At 42.9% G+C, this 16,564-nt stretch overlaps 1 protein-coding gene across 4 annotated transcripts in view; it reads right to left on the bottom strand.

Moving 5' to 3' along the window:
- MTA3 (metastasis associated 1 family member 3) overlaps positions 1-16,564 on the bottom strand; it is a 188,817-nt gene that overhangs the window by 3,709 nt on the left and 168,544 nt on the right. The window lies entirely within an intron of this gene.

Genomic DNA, 16,564 nt, shown 5'->3' with positions numbered 1-16,564 from the left:
TAGGTCAAAGAAAATCTCATGACTAGGCCAGGTATGGTGGCTCACACCCATAATCCCAGCACTTTGGGAGGCCGAGTGGATGGCTTGAGGCCAGAAGTTCAAGACAGTCTGGACAACATAGCAACACTCTGTCTCTACAAAAATAAAAATGAAAAATTAGCTGGGTGTGGTGGTGCATGCCAGCTACTCAGGAGGTCAGCTACTGACCAGTAGTCCCAGCTACTCTGGAGGCTGAGGTGGGAGGAATGCTTGAGCTCACAAAGCCAAGGCTGCAGTGCGCTGTGATCGTACCACTGCACTCCAGCCCAGGTGACAGAGCAAGACCCTGTCTGGAAAAAAAAAAAAAAAAAAAAAAAGGCTCACAACGTAGTTTAACGCTGGATCAAAGGGAAAGTTTAATTAAAGCCAATAAAATATATAATTGATACTGAAGGATGGAAAGATCTTAAAAGCTAGGTTTTGAATAGGCGGGTTTAGTGGTCACTGGAAAGGTGCTACAGTACACCAGGCAAGAGAAGAGACTCATGGAACTTCCCTGACGGATACTAAGGAATGGGGAACAGAGTTGGCTGGGAGGAGGCACGATCTCATCTGAGCTCATCATAATTAATCATAATGATGTGGGCACCCAGAGGCTATGAACACATTTCTTGTAGGAGGGGAGTGAACCTCACTCTCCTACAGTGTCAGGAACTATTCCTATGCCCCTCACTCCCACCCCCTCCACTTCAACTCTGACCATCTGGAGACTACAGTAGAAACAAGTAAATGAAAAAGCAGAAGTGGCCTGCAAACCACATCACCACCGTGTTGTATTACTCAGAAAGTTGTGAAAGCTTTTACTTAGTTATTAGGAAAGTGGCTAGGAGGGGTTGTTTGCTGAGAAGAGGTAAGATGCTCAGATATTCTCTGCCCCAGGCACATCACCCTGCAGCCAGGAAATGACCCAGCAATGCTCACCTTCACAGCCTCAGGGCATGCCGAGGAAGGGGCTGCAGGATGGAGCAGAGCTGTGCTTTCACTTCATGAGCTTTTCTAGGATAGGGAAGATATATGTACCCAACTTGGTATTTGATATGAGCTCAGCAAATATGTGTTAAATAAAGGCCCAGATAAATTCAGTTTAGGAATCAGGCTAACCTTGCTTTATTGAACACACTGTAGGTTATGTAACTGTCTTATTTAACCTTCAGCAGAATCTTGGGAGTGTCAGAGACGTTAAGAACTTGCTCAAGGTCATAGTAAGCTGAGGAGTCAAGGTTTGACTTTATATCTTAATATGGGTCAAGTTTTTCCTACTACACCAAGCTGCTCATTCTCCATCCAGCCTAGTGTTCTGCTAACAGCCCAGTAAGAGCATCCTGACCTCCTCAGTGTCTAAATGGAAGGTTATGTATGTGTCAGCGTCTCCTAGGAGCTACTCTCTCTTTTTGTATTTAGCGGAGCAGGAGCTCTGTCATTCATCTGTCTAAACCCTTATGGAATTAAATCACCTATCAAAAGAGCTGCTTTTAATAGTTTCCCAAGTTTCTAGCCCGCCATGGAAAATTGTGTTTTTATTTGTGCCAATCTTGCCTGCTGCAGTTTCAGAGACAACCCTCTTCTCCTAGCATCTCAGGTTCTGGTGCCCAGGCTCCAATCTGCCTTCTCCACCGTGGCCACAGTTTTCAGTTGAGACAGGCCACCTCTCTGTATTCTAGGCTGAAAAATCCCAGTACTCACCACCTGCCCTTATAAGGTTATCACTTCACTCTCCTCTGCTCAGAGCTTCCCCAGATCCTCTGCATTTCCTTGAAGCAGGAACAAGAGCCAGATACAGAGACTCAGCACAGTAGCACAGGCAGAGAGCCCCAGGAAAGGTCTGTATTAATTCTCAGTCTCCTTCCTAGACCATGATGTAGCCCAAATCGTTTCTCTTTTTGTTTATTTATTCTCAAATGTGTTAACCTATATTTGCCACTGTGGTATGTACTCACCCTGACTGACAGGCACTTATTTGGTTTTTTTGGGTTTTTTTTGCAAAATTTTCCCTAATGGTTTGACTACTCAGAAGTACTTGAAGTCCATGGACTTGGAGATTCTGCACTTGAATCAACCAGTCCAATGAAAACAGCCTAGCCAGCTAGTTGCTGCCTTCTGAGTTAGTTTCCTTCCCTTCTGAAAATCAGAGAAGAAACCATCATCAGAATTTTAGAGGCTAGAAAGCAGATAAATGAGTGAAAACAGACTATGCACTCAAGACAGACAGACTTGAAGTTTCAGTGTGGCAGGCTGAGGACCCAATTTGTCCAGAGAACCCCAAAGGGCTCATGAAATGATACCGGGTACCTCTGGAAGTGGGGGAGGGGACTGAAGCAAGGAAGAGGAGTTAAAGGCTCTTTGAGAAGCAGCTGGATCGCAAGAAGCTCTGTCGACTCCACACCACCAGGCAACTGGTTATATCCCACCAGTCGGGACATTTATTCTCTGAAGAGGACAAAAACAAGTTTCAGGCCTAGGGGGCACTAGGTACCATGCACAGCTAAGGACAAGGCTACAACTCTAACATAGAGAGATCAAGTGAACCTATATCCACTGAATGGTGAGCCTCCAGCCTTCTTCCCATGAAGCTCTCAGAATGCAGTAACAAACCTTTATCCTCTGGGGAACAGATAGGAAGAAACCTCTCTGGGGAATCTGACAAGCCTACGATAAAATACCTAAAGAAACTGACAATTATGGTCCAAACACCAGGCCAACCTGATCACCCTACAGTGAACTGCACTACAGGTTCTGCCAAGAACAGGCACAGAGGTTTCACTCTGATTTTTAGTCTCCTACTTATAAACATTATTTGACAACAAAGGTCACCAGGGGAAAAGAAAAAAAAAAACAAACCCTCTAACACAAGTGTTAGAGACCAAATAACAAATAATCAACAGAAAAATACAAATTGGAAGAAACAGAGAGAAGAAATAGAGAAGAAAACTTAAAAAACAAAAAACACGGCCGGGTGCGGTGGCTCACGCCTGTAATCCCAGCACTTTGGGAGGCCAAGGCAGGCAGACCACGAGGTCAAGAGATCAAGACCAGCCTGGTCAACATAGTGAAACCCCGTCTCTACTAAAAATACAAAAATTAGCTAGGCGTGGTGGCACGTGCCTGTAATCCCAGCTACTCAGGAGGCTGAGGCCGGGGAATCACTTGAACCCAGGAGGCAGAGGTTGCAGTGAGCCAAGATTGTGCCACTGCGCTCCAACCTGGTGACAGAGTGAGACTCCATCTCAAAATAAATAAATAAATAAATAAAATAAAAATAAAAAGCCACTATCATTAATATCCTCAGAGAAGAAAAGATCTGTGAAAGATATGTATCTATGAAACATAAATAGTATGTTATTTTTTCTTATCTGAGAGAAACAGGAGGGGGAAACACATAGAAGGATTGAGGAGTTCTGCTTCCTATCATGGTAGGCTAATTTGCCTAATTCTCCAGCCAGTAACAGTGATAAACTCTGGACAAAATATAAAGAACAACTGTTTGAGGCCAGGTGTGGTGACTCATGCCTGTAATCCCAGCACTTTGGGAGGTTGAGGTGGGAGGATCACTTGAGGTCAGGAGTTCAAGACCAGCCTGGCTAACACGACGAAACCCGGTTTCTACTAAAAATACAAAAATCAGCCAGGCATGGTGATGGCCACCCAAAATTCTAGCTACTTGGGAGGCTGAGGCAGGAGAATTGTTTGAACCCAGGAGGCGGAGGTTGCAGTGAGCCGAGATCATGCCACTGCACTCCAGCACGGGTGACAGAGCGAGACTCTGTCTCAAAAATACAATACAATAAATTTTTTAAAAAAGAACAACTGTTTGAAAGTACTAGAGAGCAACCAAAATCAGGTAAAAATTGGAGGGGCTATGAACCTAGAAAAAAGTGAGACAAGGTAAGAAAAAGTGAGACAAGGTGAGAGCCACTCTTAAGTATCTTTGCCTGTGAGCACGTTCATGCAGTATGAGGTGAATATATTTCAGGCAGAAAGCTGCAGTCTACTGGGCTGAGGAACCAGAAGTCAGAGTTTCAAGCAGCCAATACAGCTGGAAACTGAGGGAAGAGATCTTACAGAGGAAGGAGACACAGAAGGGGGAGCCCTCAAATCTACATACAAACTCCCCTCACATTATTTGCTTATTTCTGAACTATGCAAGTACAGGGTGAGATTCCCAGTCCAATGGAAAACATCAGCTAGAAGGCTCAAAGAGCTGAGCAGTGACTTCAGGAGCTGTCCAGTGCTGCAAAGACAGAATTTGGAGTTCAAATTCTGTGAAGTTAAAGGAGCCTGGTAAACAACTTGGTCTTTCCACTGAAATCCCATGGGAATAAGGACAAAATTGAAATAGGTGAGGCTTAATAAAGCTTTAAACCAAACCTCCAATGTAAGTCCTTTCTACAACAAAATTTACCACTCTGCAAAGGAAAATAACAGAATCCTGAGTCTTTATAACTCATCATTCACACTGACCCAGTATGCATTTAAAAATGATTGGACATAGCCAAGTGCAGTGGCTCATGCCTGTAATCCCAGCACTTTGGGAGGCCGAGGTGGGTGGATCACCTGAGGTCAAGAGTTCGAGACCAGCCTGGCCAACATGGTGAGACCCCATCTCTACTAAAAGCACAAAATTAGCCAGGCATGGTGGCGCATGCCTGTAATCCCAGCTACTCAGGAGGCAAGGCTGGAAAATCGCTTGAACCTGGGAGGCAGAGGCTGCAGTGAGCTGAGATTGCGCTAGTGCACTCCAGCCTGGGCAACAAGAATGAAACTCTGTCTCAATTTAAAAAAAAAACAAAAAAACAAAAAACAGATTAGACATGAGAAACAAGAAAATGCAACCCATAATCAAAAGAAAAAACAGTCCCTAGATTAATGGATAATTCAGATGTTAGAATTCGTAGCTATGGACTTAAAATATTTACTATAAATATGCTAAAGAATCTATAGAAAAAGATAGGCATAACAGGTGACAAGGTAGGGAATTTTAGAAGTATAAAATAACTAAATGGAAATCTGAAAACTGAAAAATACAAAATCTAAAATGAAAAATGTGTTGGATGGGACTAATAGCAGCTTTGATACTGTAGAAGAAGTAATCAGTCAACCTGATGACAGAACTCTAAAAATCATCCAAAATGACAGAGTACACACTGTATGACTGCATTTATATATAATTCTAGAAAACAGGCCAGGCACGGTGGCTCACGCCTGTAATCCCAGCACTTTGGGAGACCAAGGCAGGTAGATCACGAGGTCAGGAGGTGGAGACCATCCTGGTCAATACGGTGAAACCTTGTCTCTACTAAAATACAAAAAAAAAAAAAAAAAAATTAACTGGGTGTGGTGGCACATGCCTGTAGTCCCAGATGCTCGAGAGGCCGAGGCTGGGGAATCGCTTGAACCTGGGAGGCAGAGTTTTCAGTGAGCCGAGATCGCGCCACTTCACTCCAGCCTGGTGACAGAGGGAGACTCCGTCTCAACAAAACAAAACAAAACAAAACCTAATTCTAGAAAATGTAAATGAACCTATAGTGGCAAAAAACACATCAGTGGTCACCTGGGGGTGAGGTGGGGGAGATGGGGAGGGCAGGTGGAAGGATTATAATGGGGTGCAAGAAAACTGTTGGGGGTGATGATTAAGCTTATTATTTTGATTGTGGTGATGGTTTCCTGCTGTATATATTTCAAAACTTATTAAATTGTTTATTTTAATAATATACAGTTTACCAAATGACAATGATATCTTAATAAAGCTATTAAAATGGTAATGAAAAATGGCTTTGTAGGTAGGATATAAACAAGCTCTGTGGGAGTTACATAATAACTGGTTACATGTTGGTCAAAGAGAGAGATTCTGTTTTCTGAGGCCTGCTCTTGAGGCTTTAAGTGCCCCAACAGTGTAACAAGCACTATGGGAGTTATCAGTCAGGAATTTCCCTTGTGCTTGTTAGACTGTTGGGGCCCCTCAGAGCTTCAAGAGCAGGCCTCAGAAAGCAGAATCTCTCTCCCTGACCTTCTCCTGCCCCCTTTCACCTGTTCCTTTTTCTCCCCAAGGCAGACCTTAGAAACCAAAAACATATGCTAGTCTTCCACACCCCCACCCCTGTGCCTTTCTGTCTTGGAGCTCTGACCTACCTTGTCTTATGTTGGCCAAAAGACCCTCATTTCAGAAGGGATCCTGCCCCCCAGAGGAAGGAATGCTATGCAGAGAGGTCAAGAAGAATTTGAATAGAAGGCCAGGTGCAGTGGCTCATGCCTGTAATCCCAGCCCTTTGGGAGGCTGACGCAGGCAGATCACCTGAGGTCAGGAGTTTCAGACCAGCCTGGCCAACACGGTGAGATCCCGTCTCTACTAAAAATACAAAAATTAGCTGGGCATGGTGGCATGCACCTGTGGTCCTAGCTACACGGGAGGCTGACAGGAGAATTGCTTGAACCCGGGAGACAGAGGTTGCAGTCACCTGAGATCATGCCACTGCACTCCAGCCTAGGTGAGAGAGTGAGACTCCATCTCAAAAAAAAAAAAAAAAAAAAAAAAAGAAGAACCTGAACAGACAAGGCTTGCTGCGTGTCCCCCCTCAGTCCATTTGTATTAGATCATACCATTTTTGTCCAATCGCATTTCTACATGGTTGTTAATCGTGTCTACCCAATGAAGTCTCCATAAAAGGCCCAAGTGGGCAGAGTTTGGAGAGCTGCTGGAGAGCTGAATGTATGGAGATTCTGGGAGGGTGGCGTGCCTGGAGAGGGCATGGAAGGTGCATACCTCTTCTCACATGCCTTGCCCTATGCATCTCTGCGTCTGTATTTGTCATAATATCCTTCATAATAGATGGGTAAACATGTTTCTCCTGTTCTAGGATCTACTCTAGCACATTAATTGAACCCAAGGAGGGGGTTGTAGAATTCCTGATTTGTAGCCAGCCAGTCAGAATCACAGGAAAAACAGCCTGGGGCTTGTGACCGGCACTGGAAGTCAGGTGGCAGCCTTATGGAACTGGAGGAGCCCTCAGTCTATAGGTTCTGACACTCTCTAGGTAGACAGTGTCAGAATTGAATTGGAGGACACCTAGCTTATGTCTGCTGCAAAACTGATTGCTTGCTTGGTGTGTGGGGGAAAATCCCCACACATTTGGTCACAGAAGTCTTCTGTGTCAACTGTTGTTCAGTGAGAGGACAGAAAATAAGCAACTGCTCTGAGTGTGTTTTTCCCCTTAATAGGATTTTTAAAAATCTGTGCTCTAACAACATCTGCTGGCTTTAGAGATGCTGTAAGAATCATTCTATTTCAAGTTTAATAAAACCAGAAAAAAGTTTGTTAAAAAACCTAAAAGCCACGGAAAAATAGAGAAAACTGGTGTCACCATATTAAAATCAGACAAAGATTTCAAGACAAGGAGTATTAACAGAGATAAAGAGGACCATTTCAAAAGGACATAAAAATCCTAAATATAAATATACCCAATAACAGAATTTTTCAATACCTGAAGCAAAAGTTGACAAACTAAAGGGATAAACAGATACATCTGATTGGCATATAAAGTTAAGAAATTCTCAGCTGGGTGCAGTGGCTCACGTCTGTAATCCCAGTACTTTGGGAGGCCAAGGTAGGAGAATGGCTTAAGTCTCGGAAATCGAGACCAGCTTGGGCAACACAGCGAGATCCCCTACCTCCATCTCTGTAAAAATAAATTTTAAAAACTATTTTTAAAAAAGGTTGAGAAAGTCTCCTAGAAAGTAGAATAAAAAGACAGAGATGATAGGCTAGAGAGAAACAATAAGAAAATCAGAGGGCCAGTCCAGGAGGTCCAAACAATATCCTACCCTTTTTTTCCTGCTGAATGTTCAGTCCCAGATGACTTAAATGTGGTCAGCCCTATTTTCCCAAACACTTACTCTTGGTCTTGCTCACTGGCTGTCCTAGAGGGGCTCACTCAGTTAAGCTGGAATCAGTACATTACAGAAAGGGTCTTCTTAGGTCTCTTCTTTGAGAATCTCCATCTAACAAAGTTAACTTCAAGTCTGCACCTTGGTTTCACATTAATCACTTTTCATACTCATTTATATGTCATCACTTTTCATATTCACTTATATGTAAATAGTTGCTGATAAAAATAAATATCTGGCTGATAGAGGAAAATGCATAGATTATAACTCAGATGTTTTCTGAGCTTAAAGAGTGCTCAGTCATTTGAAAGGGAAAAGAGAAAACAGTGAAATAAAATAACAGTGAGCAGGGCTGAGAAGCTTTAAATGAACCCAGTGGAGGTTTCCAAATCAACTAGACTGTGACAAATTCTTCCATTTCCATTGCCCTGGGGGCTCTGCAGATTCACAAGGCTTCTCCTCACTTCTTCAAGAGGACCTGAACAGATTGCTCAGGGGGATGCCTAAATCAATCGGTTTCTGGGATTGTTCTTTACTTCCCTAGGGTGTCAAGAGACATTACCGTACTGATATCCCAATGGCTTTCTCAGACAGTTGTGCCCGCTCTTTTGATGGATGAGTCAAACCTCTTCTAAGTCAAATCCTCTTCTCAGATACCTAATCCCTTCCCTCTGCTGTCTCCTTCCCTTTCTTTTCGCAAACCTCTACTCCTCCTCCCAAAACATGTGAGACCTAGCTCTCAAGTCAGAGCTACACTTTCCTTCTCAGAGGTCACCTTCTATGGGTCACTGAGAATGGGGGAAGGGGAACAGAGGGTCAGGTTAGTTAGTTTACCTGCAGGTAAACAGAGACAATTATTGAGGAGGCAGTGAACCATGGACTGCTGTCACTCTTCTAGGACCTCCATACTGCTGAGAGGGTCTCAAGTCTAAGCCTCTTAGGGAGTCACACACTAGTGCTTCCCTCAGAGACATGATAGAAGTACTCTCTGGGAGAAGCTGTGATATGAGTAAACCCAGGAATGGTCCCAGGGGTGGCTAATTTGGCATCCTTCTAGAATATTCTAAAACACCAAGTTGTTGACTACTTATGCCTAATGCAATTGGATCTGTCTTCCTCATGGCTTCAGAGGTGGAGAGATCGTCTGCTGCCCTCAGACAATGCTTCAATAGTCCCCAAATCCTCTCAATACATAAGGTACTCTGCTATATTGCTTCCCATTCAGTAACCCTGGGGGCATAATAGTCCTTTATGAAATATTTTTTTGAATCTTAAAGGTTTTAAAAATATATTTAACCAGGTTATGACACTACCCTTTGAGACAAGGAGAGCAGAGGTTAGTCTAGGGACACTTGAGTTCTTCCAGAGATAATGTTTTAAAAGATTTTTTAAAAACTGCAGTCTTTTGAAATGGCATGAGTTTTTGACAGAAGGCAGCCTGGGCCTAAGCATGCCTAAGAGTACCATCAGCTGTCCCTGGCAGTCTATTTTTATTGGAATTTGTGAAGACAGCAGATGCATTCTCAGAGCTCACTCACTGGTACAATGGCTCTCACCACCACCCATTTCCCAGGGTTGGGATGCCAACAGTTAGAATTGTTGAATCACTGATTTCAGACTCAAGTCGTCAAAAGGACAATCTTCACACTCCAGATCATAATATTGTACTTACAGAGGCATCTACATTAGATACCCTCTTCATGGAAGTCTCAAAAATGGTATACTCAATGCAGAAAATAAATAAGAAATATAAACAGATCTATAGTGTACTCACGTGCCCTAGGGGAAATAAGCCAGAGGACAGCAAATTCAGAAGGGCTTTATTGTACAATTCATCACTTTCCTTGGCTCCGATGCCTTGACTCTGTCACACTGAAAACTCACCTCTCTTCTGAGCCTGTTGCTGACATGCTGAGTCCTGCTTCAGTACCCCTGGAACCAAAATCTATGTCATCTTGGAAAAAGGTTAAGAACACCTCCAACCAATGGTCTCTATCACTTCAGAAGAAGTCTTTCTCAAGGTCCCCATCTGATAAAGACTGAGATAGCAGGCAGTTGCCTTGTCCCTGTGCATTGGAATGGAAGATCTGCAGACTGAACAAAGCTCAAGTAGCTGTCACTGTGGGAAGAACCAAGGGCATCTTCTTAAGGGTCAGGAGAGGATGAGAGGCCTGTACAGCCCATCCGCCTTTCTTCTCTCCAGGATTCTTTCTGATTCAGCCTTCACTCTGAATAAGATTCTACTGTCTCAAGGTCAGGATGTTCTATCTCCTCTACTATAGGGTCTCTGATAGAGGAGCCCACAGGGAGCTAAGTGAGGTCTTTCCTATAAACCTAAACTCCTGCCTTTAATGCTCCTCAAAATAACTTAATCCAAGGGCAGTTCCTCTTTATAGATACTGGGGCCCTCTAATGTACAAATATCCATTGGAACATAACCATCTACCTTCAAGCAAATCCATAAGTCACATTTTGAAAATCATACTTTTAGGTAAGAAATAAATATAGTTATAAGGAAGTTTCTGAAATATTATTTATATACAGCTCTCAGGACTATAAAAATGGTTGATATCTTAGAAATTTTCCAAATAAAACTTTAATAGAAGCTATTCTTTAAGGCAGAGATAGAATCTTAACACTTGATGAATACCTCCTATGAGTCAGAGACTATGCTGGGAAGGGATATAATTCGATTTAAATATATTTCACCTTTAGGTGGTTCTGTGAATTTTATCTTCTTTCTTTTTTTCCTTTCTCTCTCTAACATTAATAATATAGCCCCTATGCCCCAACTTCCATAAAAATATAGTTCCTATACGTCCCAACTTTCATATTTGGTATATCGGCAGACGAGCTTTACACAGGCAGAAAATGACGGTGAAGGGGTTTTATTAAAAAGTGATGGCTTCAGCCAGGCACGGTGACTCATGCCTGTAATCCTAGCACTTTGGGAGGCTCAGGCGGGCAGATCACCTAAGGTCAGGAATTTGAGACACACCTGGCCAACATGGTGAAAGGCCATCTCTACTAAAAATACAAAAATTAGCTGGGTGTGGTGACGGATGCCTGTAATCCCAGCTACTCTGGAGGCTGAGGCAGGAGAATCGCTTGAAACAGGAGGCAAAGGTTGCAGTGAGCTGAGATCGCACCACTGCACTCCAGCCTGGGAAACAGGGCGAGTCTCCACATCAAAAAAAAGAGAAAGAAAGAAAGTGATGGCTTTATGGTCTGAGCAAAGAAAAATACCCCACTGTATTTCTCTATACATTCACAAACATACCCATTTCCTATATAAAGAAAATATGAACATCTCCTATGTACAGGAATATGTAGTTTTATTAAGCTTTGCTTTATTGAGCTTTACAGATTCTGTGCTTTTTTAAAAATTGAAGCTTTGTGGCAACTCTGCATTGAACAAGTCTACTGATACCATTTTTCCAACAGCACATGCTCACTTAATGTCTCTGTGTCACATTTTGGTAATTCTTACAATACTTCAAGCTTCTTCTTTATTATGTCTGTTATGTTGATCTGTAATCACTGATCTTTGATGTCACTATTATAATTGTTTTGGGCCACAAGCCACGCCCATGTAAGATAGTAAACTTAATCAATAAATGTGTGTGTGCTTTCTTGAGGGGAGCTCTGAAAAAACTTTTTTTTTTTTTTTTTGAGACAGAGTCTCGCTCTGTTGCCCAGGCTGGAGTGCAGTGGCTGGATCTCAGCTCACTGCAAGCTCCGCCTCCTGGGTTTACGCCATTCTCCTGCCTCAGCCTCCCGAGTAGCTGGGACTACAGGTGCCCGCCACCTCGCCGGCTAGTTTTTTGTATTTTTTTAGTGGAGTTGGGGTTTCATTGGGTTAGCCAGGATGGTCTCGATCTCCTGACCTTGTGATCCGCCCGTCTCCGCCTCCCAAAGTGCTGGGATTACAGGCTTGAGCCACCGCGCCTGCGTGAAAAAACGTTTTTTAAATAAAAAAGTAAATGCTGTGTGTCCTCTGACTGCTCCAGCGACTGTCCTTTCCCTGTCTTTTTCCCTCTCTTTGAGCATCTCTATTCTCTGAGACACAACAATATTGAAATTAGGCCAATAAATAACCCTACAATGGCTTGTAAGTGTTCAAGTGAAAAGAAGGGTCGCACATCTCTCATTTTAAATCAAAAGCCAGAAATGATGAGCCTTCATGAGGAAGGCGTATTGAAAGCCAAGAGAGGTTGCAAGCCAGGCCTCTTGCACCAAACAGTTAACCAAGTGGTGAATGCAACTTGGAAAAGTTCTTGAAGGAAATTAAGAGTGCTACTCCAGTGAACACATTAATGATACCAAAGTGAAACAATCTTACTGCTGATAAGGAGAAAGTGGCCTGAATAGAAGATCAAACCAGGAACAACATTCCCTTAACCCAAAGCCTAATCCAGAGCAGGACCCTAACTTGCTTCAATTCTATGAAGACTGAGAGAGGTGAGGAAGCTGGAGAAAAAAAGTTTGAAGCTAGCAGAGGTTGGTACATGGGGTTTAAGGAAAAAAGCCATCACCATAAACATAAAAGTGCAAGTAAAGCAGCCAAGTGCTGATGTACAAGCTGCAGCAAGTTATCCAGATCTAGCTAAGATCACTGATGAAGGCAGCTACGCTAAACAACAGATTTTCAATGTAGACAAAACAGCCTTATACTGGAAGAAGATGCCATCTAGGACTTTCATAGCTAGAGAGGAGAAGCCAATGCCTTCAAAGCTTCAAAGGACCTGGTGACTCTCTCGTTAGAGGCTAATGCAGTTGATGACTTTATAAGTTGAAGCCAGTGCTCATTTACTATTCCAAAAATCATACAGCCCTTAAGAATTATGCTTAATCTATTCTGCCTATGCTTTATAAATAGAACAACAAAGCCTAAATGATAGCACCTCTGTTTACAGCACGGTTTACTGAATATTTTAACCTTGCTGTTGAGACTTACTGCTTAGGAAAAAAAATCAAAATATGGCTGCTCATTAACAAGGCACCTGGTCACCCAAGAGCTCTGATGGAGATGTACAAGGAGATGAATGTTGTTTTCATGTCTGCTAGCACAACATCTATCATCCATTCTGGGATGGATGAACAGATGGATGAATGAATGGATTCATTCCTTCATTCATTCATTCAAGATAGAGTCCTGCTTCGTCATCCAGGCTGGAGTGCAGTGACATGGCAGTGAGTATTCATCTAGTGGAAAAAACACTACATTTGGAGTTTAGATCCCATCTCTGCTACTTTCTAGCAATGTGACTTTGGGCAAATTCTTTAACCTTCTTGAGCTTCTACTTTTTCCACTCCTAAAATGTAGGTTGTAACATTTACCTCATAAAGTGTTTGGAAAATCAAGTGATATAAAGTACATGAAAAGAGGGAGGTAGAACAAGATGATCAAACAGAAGCCTTCAGCAATTGTCCCTGCTGAAGGAACACCAAATTGAAGAACTACACAAAAACGCACCTTCATAAGAGCCAAAAATCAGGTAAGTGATCACAGTACCTGATTTTAACATCATATTAAGAAAACAGGCACTGAAGAGGGAAGGGAAGAGGGAGGGAGAAGACAGTGATTGTGAAGCTTTGCATTGGAACTCAGTGCTGCCCTGACACAGTGGAAAGCAATACGAGGCAGAACTCAGCCAGTACCCACAGAAGGAGCATTTAGGCCAGCCCTAGCCAGAGGGGAATAGCTCATCCCAGCAGTCGGAACCTGACTTCTGGCAAGCCCTTCCACTGTGGGTTACAGTGCTCTGGGTTCCTAAATAAACTTGAAAGGCAGTCTAGGCCACAGGGACTGCAATTCCTGGGCAAATCCTGGTGCTGTGCTGGTTTTGGAGCCAGTGGACTTGGGGAGCATACCATCTAGTAAGATACCAGCCAGGGCTGTTAAGGGAATGCTTGCACCACACTTCCCCCAACCTCAGGGAGCACAGCTCGCAGCTCTTACAGAGACTCCTTCCTCCTGCTTAGGAGAAAAAAGGATAGAGTGAAGAGGACTTTCTCTTGCAACTTGGATACTGGCTCAGCCACAGTAGTATGGGGCACCAGGCACAGCCATGAGGCCCCCATTCTAGGCCCTGTCTCCCAGATGACATTTGAAAACACACTCCAAGCAGGAAGAAAATCCACTGCCTTGAAGGGAAGGACCTAGTCCTGGCAGAATTCACCAGCTGCTGACTAAAAAGCCCTTGGGCCCTGAATAATCAGCAGTGGTATCCAGGCAGTACTTGCTGTGTGCTTGGATGAGACTCAGAGACATGCTGGCTTCAGATGTGACCCAGAACATTCCCAGCTGGATGGCTATGAGGAGAGACTCTTTCTGCTTGATGAAAAGAGAGAGAGGAATAAGAAGACTTTGTTTTACAACTTGGGTATCAGCTTGGCCCACTGGGGTAGAACACCAGGTAGATTCCTAAGGTTCCTGACTCCAGGCCCTGGCTCCCAGTTGGCATCTCTGGACCTACTTGGGGCCACAGTGAACTCACTGCCCTGAAGGGAAGACGTCTGGCTGGATTTGCCACCTGCTGATTGGAGAGTCCTTGGGCCTTGAGTGAACACAGGTGGTAGCCAGGCAGTGATCACCATAGGCCTTGAGTGAGCCCCAGTGCTGTATTGGCTTCAGGTCTGACACAGAGCAGTCCCAGTGATAGTGGCCACAGAGGTGCTTGTGTCATCATCCTTTCTCCAGCTCCAGGCAGCTCAGCACAGAGACAGAGTGTCCATTTGTTTGAGTGAAAGTAAAAGAAGAGTCTCCACTTAGTAATCCAGGGAATTCTCCCAGATCTTACCCAAGACAACGAAGGCAAGAGACACAGCATCACTGGGCTGGAGGTGCCCCCTAATGCAGGTGTGGCTGCAATGACCAAAGACTTAGATCGCAACACCCAAATCCCTTCTAATAGTTGGAAAGCCTTCTCAAGAAGGATGGGGATGAACAAGCCCAAACTGTGAAGACTACAACAAATACCTAACTCTTCAATGCCCAGACACTGAAGTATATCCACAAACATCAAGACCACCCATGAAAACGTGACCTCACCAAACAAACAAAATAAGACACCAGTGACCAATCCCAGAGAGACAGAGATATGTGTCCTTTCAGACAGAGAATTCAAAATAGCTGTTTTGAGGAGGCACAACAGAATTCAATAATAGAATAAAATTAAGAAAGATGTTGAAATAATTTAAAAGAATCCCATCAGATAAAATTAAGAAAGAGATTGAAATAATTAAAAAGAATCAAGCAGAAATTCTGGAGCGAAAAATGCAATTGACATACTGAAGAACACATCTGAGTCTCTTAATGAATTGATCAAGCAGAAGAAAGAATTAGTGAGCTTGAAGACAGGCTATTTGAAATACACAGTCAGAGGAGACAAGAGAAAAAAGAATAAAAAGCAATGAAGCACACTTAAAAGATCTAGAAAATAGCCTCAAAGGGGCAAATCTAGAAGTTATTGTTCTTAAAGAGGAAGTAGAGGGACAGACTGAAGTAGAAAGATTATTCAAAGGGATAACAGAAAACTTCTCAAACCTAGAGAAAGATATTAATATTTAAGTACAAGGAGGTTATAGGACATCAAGCACATTTAACCCAAAGAAGACTACCTCAAGACATTTAATAATCAAACTCCAAAGGTCAAGGATTTTAAAAAGATCCTAAAAGTAGCAAGAGAAAAGGAACAAATATCATACAAAGGAGATCCAATATATCTGGCAGCAGACTTCTTAGTGTAAACCTTACAGGCCAGAAGAAAGTGTCACAATATGTTTAAAGTGCTAAAAGAAAAAAAAAAACTTTTATTTTAGAAGAGTATATCCAGCAAAAATATCCTTCAAGCATGAAGGAGAAATAAAGATTTTTCCCAGACAAACAAAAGCTAAAGAATTTCATCAACACTAGACCTGTCCTACAAGAAACGCTAAAGGGAGTTCTTCAATCTGAAAGAAAAAGACATTAATGGCCGGGCACGGTGGCTCAAGCCTGTAATCCCAGCACTTTGGGAGGCTGAGATGGGGGATCACGAGGTCAGGAGATCGAGACCATCCTGGCTAACGCGGTGAAACCCCGTCTCTACTAAAAAAAATACAAAAACTAGCCGGGCGAGGTGGCGGGCGCCTGTAGTCCCAGCTACTCGGGAGGCTGAGGCAGAAGAATGGCGCAAACCTGGGAGGCGGAGCTTGCAGTGAGCTGAGATCCGGCCACTGCACTCCAGCCTGGGCAACAGAGTGAGACTCTGTCTCAAAAAAAAAAAAAAAAAGACATTAATGAGCAATAAGAAATGATCTGAAGGTACAAAGCTTACTGGTAATAGTAAGCACACAGAAAAACATACAATATTGTAACAGTGTAATTGTCTGTAAACTACTCATTATCTTGACTAGAATGACTAAAATATGAAGCTATCAAAAACAATAACTACAACAACTTTTCAAGAGACAGGCAGTATAATAAGATATAAATAGAAACAACAAAAAGTTAAAAAGCAGGGGATGAAGTTAAAGTGCAGAGAGTTTCCATTAGTTTTCTCTTTGCCTAATTGTTTGTTTGTTTACACAATCAGTGTCAAGTTGGCATCAGTTTAAAATAACAGGTTATAAGATATTTTTTGCAAGCCTTATGGTAACCAGA

This window comes from Theropithecus gelada, chromosome 13, assembly GCF_003255815.1.
Source record: "Theropithecus gelada isolate Dixy chromosome 13, Tgel_1.0, whole genome shotgun sequence".
Classification (NCBI taxonomy): Eukaryota; Metazoa; Chordata; class Mammalia; order Primates; family Cercopithecidae; genus Theropithecus; species Theropithecus gelada.
Note: the sequence above shows the minus strand (reverse complement) of the source record. Positions and strands in the feature narration are given on the sequence as shown.